Source organism: Sceloporus undulatus, chromosome 2 (genome assembly GCF_019175285.1).
Source record: "Sceloporus undulatus isolate JIND9_A2432 ecotype Alabama chromosome 2, SceUnd_v1.1, whole genome shotgun sequence".
In the NCBI taxonomy this organism is placed as follows: domain Eukaryota; kingdom Metazoa; phylum Chordata; class Lepidosauria; order Squamata; family Phrynosomatidae; genus Sceloporus; species Sceloporus undulatus.
In genome coordinates, this window is record NC_056523.1 from 280,626,978 (window position 1) to 280,642,995 (window position 16,018).

General features: G+C 37.7%; 1 protein-coding gene across 1 annotated transcript in view; it reads right to left on the reverse strand.

Moving 5' to 3' along the window:
- The window catches only part of ADGRV1 (adhesion G protein-coupled receptor V1), a 384,090-nt gene that overhangs the window by 36,836 nt on the left and 331,236 nt on the right, over positions 1 to 16,018 (reverse strand).

The window sequence follows — 16,018 nt, forward strand, 5'->3', positions numbered from 1 at the left end:
GAACAAATTCCCCCGGAGTGTAATGGAGTCTCCCACCTTGGAGGTCTTAAAGAGAGGCTGGATGGCCATCTGTTGGGGATCCTTTGATTGAGATTTCTTGTATGGCAGGGGGTTGGACTGGATGGCCCTTGTGACCTCTTCCAACTCTACGATTCTATGAATCTATGGTTCTATAAAAGACAATTATGTGTGAGCATGGCCCAGTCCAGACGGACGGGATAGGACACCCTAATCACGTGTGAGGGGTGGCGCTTCTAGACACCCCTCGCCCCTCACACGTGACGAGGGCATCAAAATGGCACCACCCTGTACAGATGGGCGCCGCCATTGTTACATCCCGGATGCATAATATCTGCGCGTCACGGTGCCATTATGATGTCGTGAGTGCTCCATTGGCGCACTGCAATGTCATAATGGTGTCACAAGAAGAACCCGCTTTTCATGGGTTCTTTTTGGTCCGCGGGGAAGTCCCACTGTCTGGAGGCTGCGGCTTCAACACGGACCAAAACTAGGCACCGGGAGACTGTCCTATTTGGATGGTCTGTCCCGTGCCTTTGTCTCTAAGAGAATTCTAGCCTAGACTTTAACTGAGTTATCTAAAATTCTGAACTTACTACTCAAGACGGATACCTTGGATACCTTTAGAGTCTTGATTAAAACCCAGAAAGGATTCACAGCACCCCTTAAAAGAACACTACTGCCATCACTGAAGATGTCTCTATCCACATGCTTCATCATCAATGAAAGTTGTTTTTCATTCAGCTACAGTTATTTGCATTTTCATGAAGTATGGGACTGACCATGGGTTGTCTTTTAAGCTTAGGGGTCTTGGTTTCTTTATGGAATAAATCAGTCAAAGTTTTGCTCAGGGAACTACACTAAGGTGTGTGCTTCCATGATTCATCTATTGACTAAAGACTTGATTCTAGGTGGTTGGTAATCCAGCCCATACTTTTCTTCTGATAACTATCCTTGACTGTAAAGTTTCAATATAGCTTATTGAGGAGAAAATAATTTTCAGCTGTCAGCTAAGGATTAAAAGACTTTGCACGTAAGTCAAGAGCATAATACCCATCAACCAAGCACTACCAAATGTCTCAGTTCCTCTTGTAATGTCAGCATATTGTGTTCATCTTTTTTTCTTGGCAGTGGTAGTTATGTTTTTCTTTGAGTTACTAAAGAGAATAATTAAAACACTGTGTTAATAATACTCCAGGGATTTTTTGTGTGTAAATACTTGCCTTGCTTTTTCCACTTTAAGTTTTAAGGAATTATTTTTCTAGTTTATCCAAATAGTTTAGTTAGACTTTAAACTCAATTTTGAAATGTGTTTCCTATTTACCAGAGGGGCTAGGAAGGCAGAAATAGAGGAGCACTATCAATTTAATGTGACAACTAAAAATGAAGGACAAGACTGTGCCTTTGACTCTCCTTGAATTAAAAACTCTTTTGGTTCATGACACAGTGAGGGTTTTTTTTTTTAAATGCAGTTTTAGTTTTTTGTAGGAAATTGCGTATTGGCCATCCCTGTATTACGTAAAGGAAGGAAACACAATATCAATGCAGGAAAAGCATTAATCCAAAAGTAAAGTTACTTTTAGGAAAGGAAAGGAACAAAAGACAATGGTCAAGTTGGCATGAGTGAAGAAAAACTTTGCATGCCAAATCAGGTTGTTTGTAAGAAGCCTCCACACAGATGGGAAATGATCCAGAAAGGAACTTCACAAATTCAAGCAAGGCTTCCTTGCCACAAAGTAAAGGGGACATATTTGTGGAGATGTACTAAGGAGAACATCATGGAGGGATCTGGACTGTGATCACTTGCTTGCCATTATAATGACTGCAAGATTTGTAAGGAACAGTCTCAGGATAGTGGGATCTACTTTGCTTTCCAATTGCAGCTAAGTGGAAACCTGGATTTGAGCGAGTGCTCATGTAAACTAATTTGGAAAAGGTTGTCTCTGAACACATGCTCAATTTAGGAATGTTTGGTCAATACCATGACCAATTTCAGACCATTATCCACTTCTGTTTTCTCCCAAAACATTTTCTTTGAACAACCAATTCAATTGTTGTTATTGTTAGGTACTGTAATTAAAAATCAGAAATCCTTGTTTCTCTACTCACAAATCACCTCAGAATATGCCAGTACATTGAGATCTGCCTTCTGCCCACTGATCAATCCACAGCTGGCAAGCAAAAGTATCATCATGATGTCACAATGGTCAGCCTCCTTGAGGCAGGCAGCATCAGCATCATGAGATCACAATAGCTAGACTCTCTTCTTCATGCAGGAAGTATCACCATGAAGTCACAACAGCCAGTTTCTCCTTCCCTGACGCAGAGAGAAGCAAGCAGTCTTTCTTACTGAAGCAGGTAAGAATTAGTGTGTGGACACAAATGCCACCAGCAAGATTGTCTGCCATAACAAGGGTATTACATTGAGTAAAGGTTTTTACATTGGTAAGGGCACCAAAAGAGGCAGAGATTATGAAAGTAAACACAGATAGGTTGTCAGCATCCTTGATATAGCAGTGTAGCAACTTACACTTTACCAGATCTGGGCACCACTTGGGAAACAAAGTGCCAGAATCAAGGAATTGTACTGACATGACGCAATAGATACAGCAAAACTTCAGTGTGTGAGTTCACTGAATAATTAATAAGAAATGACAAGGTAATAGCACACTGTGGATGGAGCAGCTGAAGTAGGTAGAAGTGGTGAGGCTTCAACCTGCACCATGAGTTGGGGTAAAGTGTACAGGGAGGGGGAAGGGAAAGGTTAGATAATGACTGAGAGCCAGAGAAATAGAAGACTGATACCAGAGAACAAAGAAAAACAAAAATATGTCCAGAATTAGGAAGCATTTGGGCAAGCAGAGTTGGGAGCAGAGACTGCTAGGAAAAAGAAAAGACTGGGAAGGACAAGAAGACAGAAGGGGAAAAGAAGATTTTAAAATGAACATCAAAAACTGTAACAAAACAATCTCCAAAATATATGGAGATAAGAATAAAGGAGTGGGAGGGAAATGTCAATAAAATGACACAAAATAATGCGTTTGGAATGCAGATATATGGAACCAAATACTGGTTTTACATCAGCCTTTGCCTTCATGATAAGGCATGGCCAAGTTATAGCATGATCAGACAAAAGCATGTGGTAGGATATTAGGGATGTAAATAATTTTTTATTCACAAATTTCTCATCCTCAACATTTATTCTCATCCCCCCCAGAAACATTTGTGTCTCTGATGAGAAGACCTTTCCCCATATTTTGGTTGTTAGTTTTTCTATGTGCAAAAAATCCTTTCTATTTTGCAGGAACAGTGTGTGTAAAAACTATAGTTCTGTATAAAATAAACTTTATAAAATAAGTATGAGGGGCCCGTTGCAGACGGGCAAAAAGTACATACTAGGTATGTACTAGGGTTAGGAAAGGATGTCCTTTCCGGATGCCTTAACCCTAGTACGTACAAAATGGCAGTGCCCATTCTACATGAGTGCTGCCATTGGGACGTCACGACCGCGCTGCCTCCAAATGGAGTGGCGCAGAAGTGACGTCCTGGCACCGCGCGAGGACGCCTAGGGCGTCCTTTCTGCGGCGCCAGAAGGAGCTCCGAAACGGAGCTCCTTCCAGGTTTGTGTCACTGGCGCAGCCTTTACATGGCTGTGCTAGCGACACAAATGAGAAAGGGGCTGAGTGGCCCCTTTCTCTTCATTCCCGCTGCTTTCGGGTGTACTTGGGGCATGAAACCTCAAGGACACCCCTTTCAAGGCCACAGGGAAGCAGCCTTTTGCCATTTCCCCATGGCCTGGAAAGCAGCGGATAGGGGCCTCAGAAGCTGCTGCTGTGGCAGATGCGGCCCCATTCCGGAAGGTAAAGGGGTGAGAACAGGCCTCCCCAAAAGGGCGGTCTGTGAACCGCCAAACTTTATTTTTTAATCACCATAGGTCATCACAGTTTATTGCACAGAGGTCAAAATATTGAACACATTATAGAAGCATATAGCATGGTATAACATTTACGTATATACATCTAAACACAATCATACCTAAAAGAACTGAATGAAACTTACAATGAAACATTCCCTTCTAGTACAAAAGTTCAGAGAAGCCTTCCCAGGCATTGCATAATTGTCGCTTACTATTTGAGGTTCTTTTGGTGCCTGTTTATCAAACCATTTCCTGTATTGCTATGTACTGTATGTGTATTATCCTACTTGAGAGTATGTATTTTCCCTGGAAGAAGATTAACCATCCATTATGAAGCCAAGCCCTCCCTCCAGTCCAGCCTTGGTCCAGGCCTCGGAGGTAGAGAGGAACTGCTGGACCTCTTACCCTTTCCCTCCACCACTCCCTTCTCCTTCTGTGTCATCTTTTTAGATTGTAAGCCGAGGGCAGGGAACCATCTAACAAAAAGATTGTATGTACAGCGCTGTGTAAATTTACAGCTCTTCAAAATAAAGGTTAATAATAATAATAATAATAATAATAATAATAATAATAATAAAAGGCACCATAACATTCTGCCATTTTAAAACATAGGCATAGAAAGTTTTAAAAGGGAAAAAAAGCCTATTATTTACCCTGCAATTTTTTTAAAACAAAATTTCTCACGCCTGACTTAATTTTCTGGCAAACAAAACAAATTTTCCAAACCGTACTCTAACAAAAATATTGAAATATCACAGTATTTGTATTAAAATGCTGCATTTTGTATTTTGGGGTAAAAAAAACTTGATGGTTTCTCCAAAAAACAAAAAAAGAAAAAGAAAATAAAAAGTCAAAAAATGCAAAAATTCTCATAATTTCAATTAGCAGGGGGAAAACTTCTGAAATTTTTCATTTTCACATATGAGGTCATACAGCATACACTAGTAGGGTTTGCCAGTGTGTATGTCACAATGTTGCCTTATATGTTTGCTGGCACTCTACACAACAGGGTGGTCCCCCTTGGGCCACAGCAGGGGCAGAAAGGGAGAGGGAGAACATGTGGGAGATTCACCTGCTGTGTTCAGCCACTTGAGGCAACTTCCTCACTGGGCCTTATTATTATGCCAGCCCTGTATCTTGGGCTCAAAATTGACACTAAATCTACTTTGCTTTGTGTTGTGTTTTAGTATATGACTAAAATGAAACTACAGTCGGCCCTTCTTATACACGGATTTTTTATACACGGATTCAAGCATACACGGTTTGAAAATGTTCCAAAAAAGTATAAATTTACCTTGATTTTCCATTTTTTATAAGGGACACCATTTTGCTATGTCATTATATTTAATGGGACTTAAGCATACACAGATTTTGTTATACACGGGGGATCTTGGAACCAAACCCCAGCGTATAACAAGGGTCCACTGTAATCTTATTTCAGTTACTTGCTAAGAATCAGGGTTGTGTTTTTTTAAGAAAGAGGATTTCTGCCTTATGTATACACTAATGTCTGGGACTATTTCAATGTCTAGTCTGAGACAAGAGGAATATACTGTATTACTGACAAATATTTAGAGCAGTAGTCCAAAAGGGTAGTTGCTTTGATCAACCTCAGCAATATTTATGAAAACCACGCCTTGTGAATGTTATGTTTATAACTTCAAACCATATGTTCATACTTAAATGACCAGCACTTATAGGGTCAATCCTCCAGTTTCTCTTGACAGTACAGAAATATATTACATACTGTGAGTGGCTAGACTTGACTGCACTTTGTACATTTTCATTTGCAACAACAGCCCAGTGCACTGTGTAAACAGCAGGGAAAGAGACAGCTGTTTGACCCAACTAAATGGGAATGGAGAGACACTTAAGGCAAAGTTTCCCCATGCATCCCTATTTCCCTTCTGGAAAACACATGCCTGGCACTGAGCTTGGAAAAATTGTTTGTTTGGACTACAACTCCTACAATCCCCCAAGCATAGTATTCCAAACTGTCTTTTGGTTCAGACAAGCGACTATTCCAGGTTCTAGTCCAGAACTCTGGCATGGAGCAGCTGAGGTGGCTCTGTGTGTGTGTGTGTGGGGGGCGATATAGTGGTGGAGAAGACATTTTGCTGTGGTAGAAATTATTGTCTGTGCTTCTGTAGTTTAAACTGATCCATAGGCTCAAGCTGTTATTTTGTTTGAGCTCTGTATTTTAGCTACTGTTCCATTTGGCTCCTATAAAAAATATTTTTAAAACTCTTGGCAAACAACAAAACTCTCTGCAGCAAAGAGACACAAACTGGTTTAGAAAACAATCTGAACCCACTCAAACCATCCAGATAATTATGGCAATATGGTTTTAAGTTTTGCTTCTTCTTATTCCAATAATCAAAACACACACTCTCTTTTTGTGATATTCCAAGATAAGGAAAGGGATGGCTACAAATTTACCCAGCTATGGAGTCAAACACACCAGCAGCTTGGAGCGGCCTCCTGCTGCTATAGCACCAGTTGCTAACCATTCAGCCCAGGACTATGGTGACCAGACATCGCAATCCTAAGGCCGCATGCTGCCATGATCCACAGTGGATTGCCACCAGGAAGCACTTTTCCCCCGCTTCTTTTGTGGTTGGGTTTGGGCCACCTTAGGCAGCTGCAGCACAGTTTTGACCCGATCCTGGAGGGTGCATCATCTGTTTGCAGTGCCCCCCAAATCAGCCCAAAGATGGCACTTTTGGCCACTCTGTTTCGGACCTATGATAATATAATAAATTTTAGCTTCTAATTTCTAGTTCAGAAGCTAACCCACTATATAAAATTTGGATTGTTCACCATTAATTTGTAAAGAAAAGAAATACATAGCCAAAATAGAATGTAAAGCTTCAAAAACTGGTCTTATTCCAGAGAAAGTTAATAAATGCTGCAGCCTCATGGACACCTTCCCAGGAATAAATCCTGCTGAACATAGTAGGACTTATTCTGAAGTAATCAAGCATAGATTCTGCATGTTTGATTTGCGACCAACTACTATAGATTTGCAACTTATTAATTCCAAGATGCCTTCACTGGAGTGAGTGAGATTGCTCAGGGACTTAACTGGAGTGAGATCCAGGGGTTCAGGTACTCCTTATAGATAAAGCTGCCAAATCAGGACTATCCCATGATCTGATATTTCAGAGACAAAACCTTAGACCTAAGAACAACCCCTCGTGATGTCATAGGGGTTGTGTACTAGTGAGGTCACATGGGGTAGTCCCTGGGGATGTATTTAAGCATAACATATTTAGCACTGTCACAGTTGCACAGAGTGTGCCATCCAAATAAAAAACACCAAGTCCAACAAGAACAAATAATACACACACACTTTTCAAGGCAATACTTTTGCAAAGATATCTCCTTTTTGCCCCGAGGACTGGAGACGATAGTCAGGACTTGAGATCTGAGAACCCTAGCTATAGCTCACCCATCTCACTGTGGTTGAAATCCATGAAACCCACTTTAAATTTTACAAGTGAGAAGCCATCTTGGTGCTACAGGCAATATAGTGATAGGTAACATGTGGAATAGTTACAGCACAGACATTTCCTATGTAGCTACTGAGAATACCTCAATCTGCCCTAGAATACCTGAGGAACAGTATTTGTTAAAGATCTCAGTCTTTTTGGCAGAGATGCATGGTGACAATTGTTTTTCTATCAGGGGAGCAAAGCACACAGGCCAAAATAAGCAGGCAGAGACCAATCCAGCCCCAATTGCCGCGGAACTGCGGTGATCAGATGGCCTTAAGTGGGCAGCCACCGCAATCCCAAATGAGCTGCCAGCAGGAACAGTTTTTTTTGCTGTTCATTTTGCCGATGGTTTTGGTTCGTTTTAGCCAGTTTTGGAGCAGCCGTGTCAAGGTGTGTGTCATATAAACCCTATGCCCTCGAAGTGGCCAAAAGCCACTTTATTTGGCCTGTCTGTTTTGTACCTTAGTTTCAAGTTTAGAATAGCTGTAACAGTCAATATCAACACTTTGAAATGAGTCCAGAAAGGTATTAAGAGCCAACATAAGTCCAGGACAGACCGCCCCAAAAGGCTGGGCTGGCAGTAGCCTATTTCCCCCCCAGAGGGACGGCACAGCTGCTAAACAGTGCAACATCAGATCATAACCTGATTACATTAAACATAAGAAATAAAGGAGAAAGAAACTTTCGATGGCAATTGGATGAACTATTCTTGAGAAGAGACAAAACTGTGGAAGAGGCCAAAAAACAATTATTTATTTTTTGCTGATAACCTCAATAATGAAGTGACAACAAAAACAGTTTGGGATGCAGTCAAAGCTTTCATGCGGGTTTTTTTTATATATATAAAGAAAAAGGTGGAAATTAAAAAAAGAACAAACAGATTAAAAAATTGGAAGAGGAAATAAGGAAGAGAGGTGACCAACTTAAAAAAAATAGAAAAAATGATAAATCAGAAGAAACAATGATAAAAAAGGAAATACAAAGACATCAAAAACAGTTATCTATTCTGACAGTAGAAGAAATAGGAAAAAATGAGATTTACCAAACAAAAATTCTTTGAGTTCGGAAATAAACCAGGGAAATTTTTGGCATATATGATAAGCAAGAGAGAAAAAAAAATAAGAGAATAATATCAAAAATAAAAGATGGAGAAACAATACAAACAGACCAAAAGGCAATAAAACAAACATTCACAAAATATTATACAAATCTCTACAAAGAAAATAAAGAAATAAAGATCAGTTTGAGGAAAATCAATCAATATTTAGACAAACAAAAAAATAAACAAACTGACAGAAGAGCAAAGAACAGAATTTTAAAAAATCACAAAACAGGAAATAATAGACACGGTAAAAAACATTAATTAGGAAAATCACCCGGACCAGATGGTTATATCCCAGAATATTACAAGACTGTTTTTACCACAATTAATAACATCTTTGCAAGACGTACTGTGGGATATACAAGAACATGGAATTTCCCAAACCTGGATGAATGCCAACATTACCATCATCTCCAAAGAAAATAAAGATTTATTATACCCTAAAAATTATCATCCAATCTCCTTACTAAATTGTGATTACAAAATATTTGTAGGTATTCTGCCTCAAAGATTTAAAAATTTATTATCAAATTGGATACATGAAGATCAATCAGGCTTTCTCCCAAATAGATTAATTAATCATAATATCAGAAATTTATTAAACTTAATTGAACTACATGAGAAGAATATAGATAAAATTGGTTTTATTATTTACAGTATAGACGCAGAGAAGGCTTTTGATCATACTAATTGGGAATTCACAAAAAGAGTTTTGAAGAAAATGGAGATTGGATGAAATTTTGAAAATTGGATAGAGAAGATATATGAGAAGCACGAAATGGGGAAAAACAGAGAATTTTATAATACAGAAAGGCGTTAGGCAAGGGTGTCCTCTTTCATGCTTACTTTTCATTACTACAATAGAGGTATTGAATAACAATATCAGAGACAACTAAAAAATTGAAGATGTAAAAGTTAAAAATATGGAGTATAACCTATGAGCATACGTTGACGATTTGATGTTATCTATTGCAAACCGAAATGAATGTATTGATGAACTGTTAAAAACATTGAAAGAGTACGAAGAAGTATCAGGCTTTTGGATGAACAACGAAAAAACAACAATGTTAACTATGAATATCTCGGAGAAAGAAAAATTAGAATTGAATGACAAAACTAATTTCCAGATCCAAAAAATGTCAAGTATTTAGGAATAAATATTTCTACCAAAAATATAAATTTATTTAAAGATAATTATGAGAAATTATGGCAAGAGACAAAAGGAGATTTAAAAAGATGGGGAAAATTGAATTTATCATGGCAACAATTAAAATGAATTTATTACTGAAAATTCTTTTTCTGTTCCAAAATTTACCAATTTTGGTTAATGATTAAACATTTTAAGAGTTGGGATAATGATATTAAAAAGTTTCTATGGTCGGGAAAGAAACCCAGAGTAAAGCTTAAAGTCTTACAAGATGATGTTAAAAGAGGTGGTCTTGGTTTACTGAGTTTAAAAATTTATTATTATGCTTGCGTTATGGATTGGTTAATGGAACGGATAAAATTAGAAAACACCTGGTTATTAACATTAGAATGTCCAGAAATACTCTTTGGGTGGCATGGATATCTATTCTATAATAAGCTGAAAATCAACAAAGAATTTAATAATTAGACGCTCATTATTAAGAATATGGTTAAAGGTTAAAGCAAAATGTTGTCCTGTTATCCCAAAGTGGACATCAATAAATGAAGCCCTGTATAAGTGAGTACAAATGAATAAGGAAAAATGGTTAACTTATGAGGATCTGATAGATAAAAAAATCAAAGGAAATGAAAATCAAACCTCAAGAACAATTAATAGCTGAGGGTTGTAACTGTACATAGTTTATGTATAGACAAATTAAAGCAAAGTTTATAATGGATGTAAAAAAACCCAAAATTGGTGATGCTGACCCGGTGTTAGAAAAGATTATTAAAGCAACGGATGGTGGCAAAATTAGTAAATTTTACAAATTACTATTAAAAATTAAATTAGAGAATGAACAAATAAAAACGCAAATGGTGAAATGGGCGCAAGAAATGGGGAAAAATATAAACCTTGACCAATGGGAGACAACGTGGGTAAAAAGGCTAAAGTATACATTGAGTGTTAATTATGAAGAAAATTATTATAAAATATACTTCCGATGGTATTATACACTTTATAAACTGTCAAAGATGTTCAAAAATGTTAAAATGACATGTTGGAAATGTGTGTGTGTGTGTGTGGGGAATGGTACACTATTTCATATGTGGTGGGGATGTATGATGGAAATAAAATATTGGAATAAAATACATAAATTAATACAAACTATATTACATGAAAAATTAGATGAAGATCCAAAAATGAATTTACTGAATATAATTTTGCATGAAATATTGGAACAGAAATATGGAAAAATGATGTTTTATATGATTACGGCTGGAAGAATGATTTATGCACAGAAATGGAAACAGAAAACAATACCAAATTCAAATGATTGGTTGATGAAATTGTGTAAGGTCATACAAACTGAAAAATTGACACATTTAATTAAAAAGGAACCTATGAGTAAATTTGAAAAACAATGGAGCCCACTGATAAAATTTCTGAAAACAAAATGGGGAAATGACTTTACGATTGGTCTGGAGTAAACAAAATAACAAAAACTGAGATAATGACATTTACTATATCAGAATCGGATGAACTTTATAATCATGCTAAGGTTGTGAATAATTCTTGTTAGATGAAGTATGTTTATGTTTCTGTTTATTATAATTAAGTGTAATTTATAGTTTATATTATTGGATGATCATAATATAGTATAAGTTAACAAACTTCAATAGAAAGAAGGAAGGAAAAGAAGACAATATGGAATATTTCTTTTATTACTCTTTTTGAGTTACATGCAGTTCATTTGACTTTTGATGTATACTTTGTTCTTCTCAATAGTTATGTTTTTAAAGAGTTCTTTTAAAACTAATAAAGATTATTAAAAACAACTCTGCTGGATTATAGGGGCAACATTAGGAGGGTGCAGGGGGTCTATACTGCACCAGGTGACACACTAAGAGGGTGTGTGTGATACCACTGCTTCCCACTGCCTTTTGGCAGAAACAGGCTGCGGTGTTCACCTGCATCTCTTTAAAATACTGAAGAGAGGGTGTGAGTGGGGCAAAACTCAGTGGAAGGAGAAATGAGAGGCCCCAGGTTGGTGTTTTTTTTAATAAAAGCTTAACTTTTTTTAAAAAAAAAAATTTTTTTTAAAAAATACTTTTGCATTCTTTTAAAATTTTCTTTAAAAACATCACATCTTATCAAATTTTCACTTTAACTACATGGAACTATGCACATATGAATACATTTAGTCTGTGAATACAATATTGTAATTTAATGGTATAATTTTAATTTTGCTAGCTGTTTATGTCACATCTTTTACTATTACATTCAGTCTGATATTCTGGAATTATGATTTATGCGTAAGATTAGTACAAAAACATTACTAAGACTTCTGTATGGTGTGGCATGGGAAGAGGTCAATGGGGGAGAGGTGACACCATGAGTTACCATACCAAGTGACGTGAACCCTGGTGACACCACGTTGGATTATATTATGAACATTTCATGGCAGAAGAGAAAAAAATGTTTCTTTAATAGCAGTAATGTCATTGATTTTAAGTAAATTCAGTCCTGATCGTTTCTGTGTGTTCAGTCAAAACAATTTTTTCCCATTTGCATTCCAATAGCCTTTCCTATGTGATTCAACACCTTGAACAACCAATTATACCGATTTTCTATAACTTCAGTTGAATATTTAAAGTATCAAAAGTTACAGCAAAATTACAAAGGGAAAATGAACATAGCAAACATTCCAAGTGTGAATAATTTTCAGTGTATCTCACTCTCTGCAATTCTAGAAATTTGGGGACTAAAGGAAAATTTCACTTACAGGGAAAAATTCTTATTAGGGACAATGACCACATTTTCCCTTCTCCCTTTAGCTAGATTTTTTTACCTCCAAAGATGGCAATGGTAATGTAAAACTAAATACTTTGATTATCTGTTCATTTTCTTTGAACATCTGATTGCACAAAGCATAGGCCCCAATGCATTCAGCTGTGATAGGCTTAACATCTTATCAATCACAATAATTAAATATGATAAAAAGACATAATAAGGGAACTAATCAAGTTTGTCTCATCATCGAACATAATTACAAATGTGATAAGAAAAGTTAAATGAAAACAGCTGCATATATATAAAGGACACAGAAAGCCCACTAATGTCAATGGGCCTCTTATTTCTGTTAAGTAGGACTTTGGTCTTAGAAGTGTGGTTCTCTATTATAAAATCCACTGCTATTCTTAGCACTCATTAGTTTAGCAGAAATTGAAAGAAACAAATGAAAATCTAAACTTTCCTTTCTGCTCTAATTGTCTTAGAGGTTGGAAGTAAATAAGCAAGGAAATAAGGGAAGGGGGAGGGAGTAGGTACAACTTGTGATCACGTTGAATTTCTTCATCCCCACTCCCCAATGAAACAAAAGATTTCTGTGTGCAGAACGTATGTCAACAGGAAATTCACTAACATGACTTCTTCTCACACACAGAAATAAACTGGCAGATAATCAAAAGAAAATGAAAGAAAAGTAACCCTGATATTTTAAATATATGTTTGCACAGGTGCTAGTTGACCAACTCTAAATCAATCTAAATGTGGCAAATGCTAGATGCAGAAATCTTTCTATAACTATTTTCCTATAAATTTCTGACTCTTCTTTACAGTCTTGTTTTCTCTCATTCATTAAGTCACTCTCATGTACATGCATGTGTGCATACATACATACATATTGTTCACATTGGATCTCTGCTTATTTGTTATTATCATGGACATAGTCTGTATATGTTCCTTCAAGTTCTCTGTTGACTTATGGTGACCCCATGAATTTCATAGGGTTTTCTTAGAAAGGAATACTCAGAGGTGGTTTTGACAGTTCCTTTCTGTGAAATGTAGCCTACAGCATCCAGTATTCATTGGCAATTTCCCATGCAAATACTAACCACAGCTTACTCTGCTTTGCTTCCAAGATCAAATTGGATTTTGTGCCTTTAGGGTATTAGGCATTACTATTTCCTTAAAAGCAAGTATGACCAGTTGGGGGCTTGCTACACCACCTAGCCTGCAGGAAGAGCTGACTGGGGAGGATTAAGCTGCTAGTGTCCCAGAAGAAGAACATTAATGGGGTCTTTTTCAGGATAACTGAAATCCCTCCCCCTCCTCGGCCGTTAACATAAGAATTCCCCTCATCCAGCTCCCCTTCCTGGCCATGATCTCTGGCCTTTGATCCTGATCAAAGCACCCTTTCATGTTCCCTCTTCCCCTTCTTGTATTATCATTTAATCACACTTAAGGAAGGAAAGCATCCTTGTTTAAAGCCCAGATCCACTGTAAGGAGAGTAGGGTCATAAAACCACAATCCTCACCACTGGTCATCTGCCCCCTCCTATTGTTTCCAAGGCTTGGATTTCAACATTAGTAGTATCACCCTCTCAATAAATCAGCATGTTATCATAACATTATATCATCATACCATCAGATCATCATGACAGAACCATGCATATGAGTCTGACAATGGCTCACACTTTAAACAAGTAATTCTAGATGCTGAAACCCATCCACAAAATGCATTTAGCACTTGGGAGTTCAGGCTAAACCCATGAGCAGATCTGAGGTTGATACTGGCACCACAAGTCACCACTGGGTTAAGCAGGAGCCTGAAAGATACTCTGGCCTGTTACAGGCAGCCAAAATAAAGCTGCTTCGAGTCACAGTGGAGGTATGGTGTTTCAATGATGCATGCGTCCTAAGAGTCCAGAAGTCGCACCAAAGCCATGCTCCAGCCCTAAGGACTGGAGTGTAGCTTTGGTGCGACTTCTGGACTCTTAGGACGCATGCATCATTGAAACACCATACCTCCACTGTGACTCGAAGCAGCTTTATTTTGGCTGTCTGTAACAGGCCTCTGATTCTTTCAACAGCAGCAGTGAATGCAGCTGATGAGTAGTTCCTAATACATCACTGCTATCTGTTGATTTACTTTTACCTATCCTTTCCTTGATTTATCACCATCTATCTTGGAGCTCAGCCAGCCATGGAGCAGCTTTGGTTCTTGCTGGAAGGAGAATGCTGGTAGTCATTGTCTAAATGTAACTTTTCTGAGCTCTGGCTCAAGGCCAATGAACACATACCCCCACCTGCACAACTGAAAGCTATGCTTCCTTTTGTGTGCTGCATTGGACAGACAATTGAGCCTGAAGGTTAGGGACAGATTTAAATCCTTGTTCATCTGTGTAATGATAAGGAAACCTTCTATTTGTCACTACCTCACAGCCTAATCTAAGGCACAGGCTTGCCATCAAGATTAAAAACTGAGAAAACACATTGAAACCAATGCTATACTTTGCAATTATGGAATGGGGGCTGCTACTGTACATGAAACATAAAACCACAAGGCATAGTGTCACCATGAAATGTGTAAGGCTACCAATAAAATATGGTAGTGGGGGCAATACAGAAGTTAACAGTCCTCATACCATGACTTGGAATTTAAAATGAGGAGACCCAGCTGACACAACCGAAATCATATCAGCTGAATGCAATAACAACAGGTGTGCTTAATCAAACCGACCTGCCTGCCAGCTGGCCCACCCAGTATTGAGCAAACAGTGTCTCCTACTGTTCCAGAATCTATACTGTCTTCCTTTCTCTGCCCTTCCATACATCCAACCTGAAGGGCTGGTTCTCATCCATCCTAGTACAAACTCTTTTGACAGTTGGGAAAAGCTAAATGGTCCACATCAACCTGGCACAGCCATGTAGAGATGCATTCTCAAAGGATCTGTGACTCCCTTCCTCAGAGAAGTCTGAAAAAGCTTTCAAATTCCCCTGGAAGCCATGTCAGAGAAAAGTTTATTGGGGCAAGAATTTTGTGATGAGGCATAACCGCAAAGCTGTTATAGTAGTAGGTGTTTAGTGAAAGTGTTTAGTACTAGGCCAGGTGTTTTTGTTTGTTAGTTTGTTTTTGCATTAGATATGTGTATGTAATTATGGCATGCTTTGAATTTGCTTTTAGCCTTTGGCCTTCTGAAGAAATGATAATGTTTCTTCATGAACAAGATCACTGCTCCATCACCTGTGAAAAAGATCTCAGATAACAAGGCAAGGAAATTTGCAAAAAACAAAACAAAAACTCTGAAATTAAAAGCAACAACAGAAAGGGGACAAAACATTTAATCTCACCTAGCACACAGATAATCCTTGAAGATTTATATCCCTAGTCATAATGACTGTAGAATCAAAAAATTTAAAGTAAGTTTGGATTCAAGCCTTAGATGGTAAGAATAAGTTAAAACTGTTTACCATCTGATTTCTTGATAGGCAGGTTTTTCTCTTTAACAACTATCTGACAGGTATTATAGAAATTCTGTAAAAATTCTAAATTGCAGTATTTCATGTTGCTATAC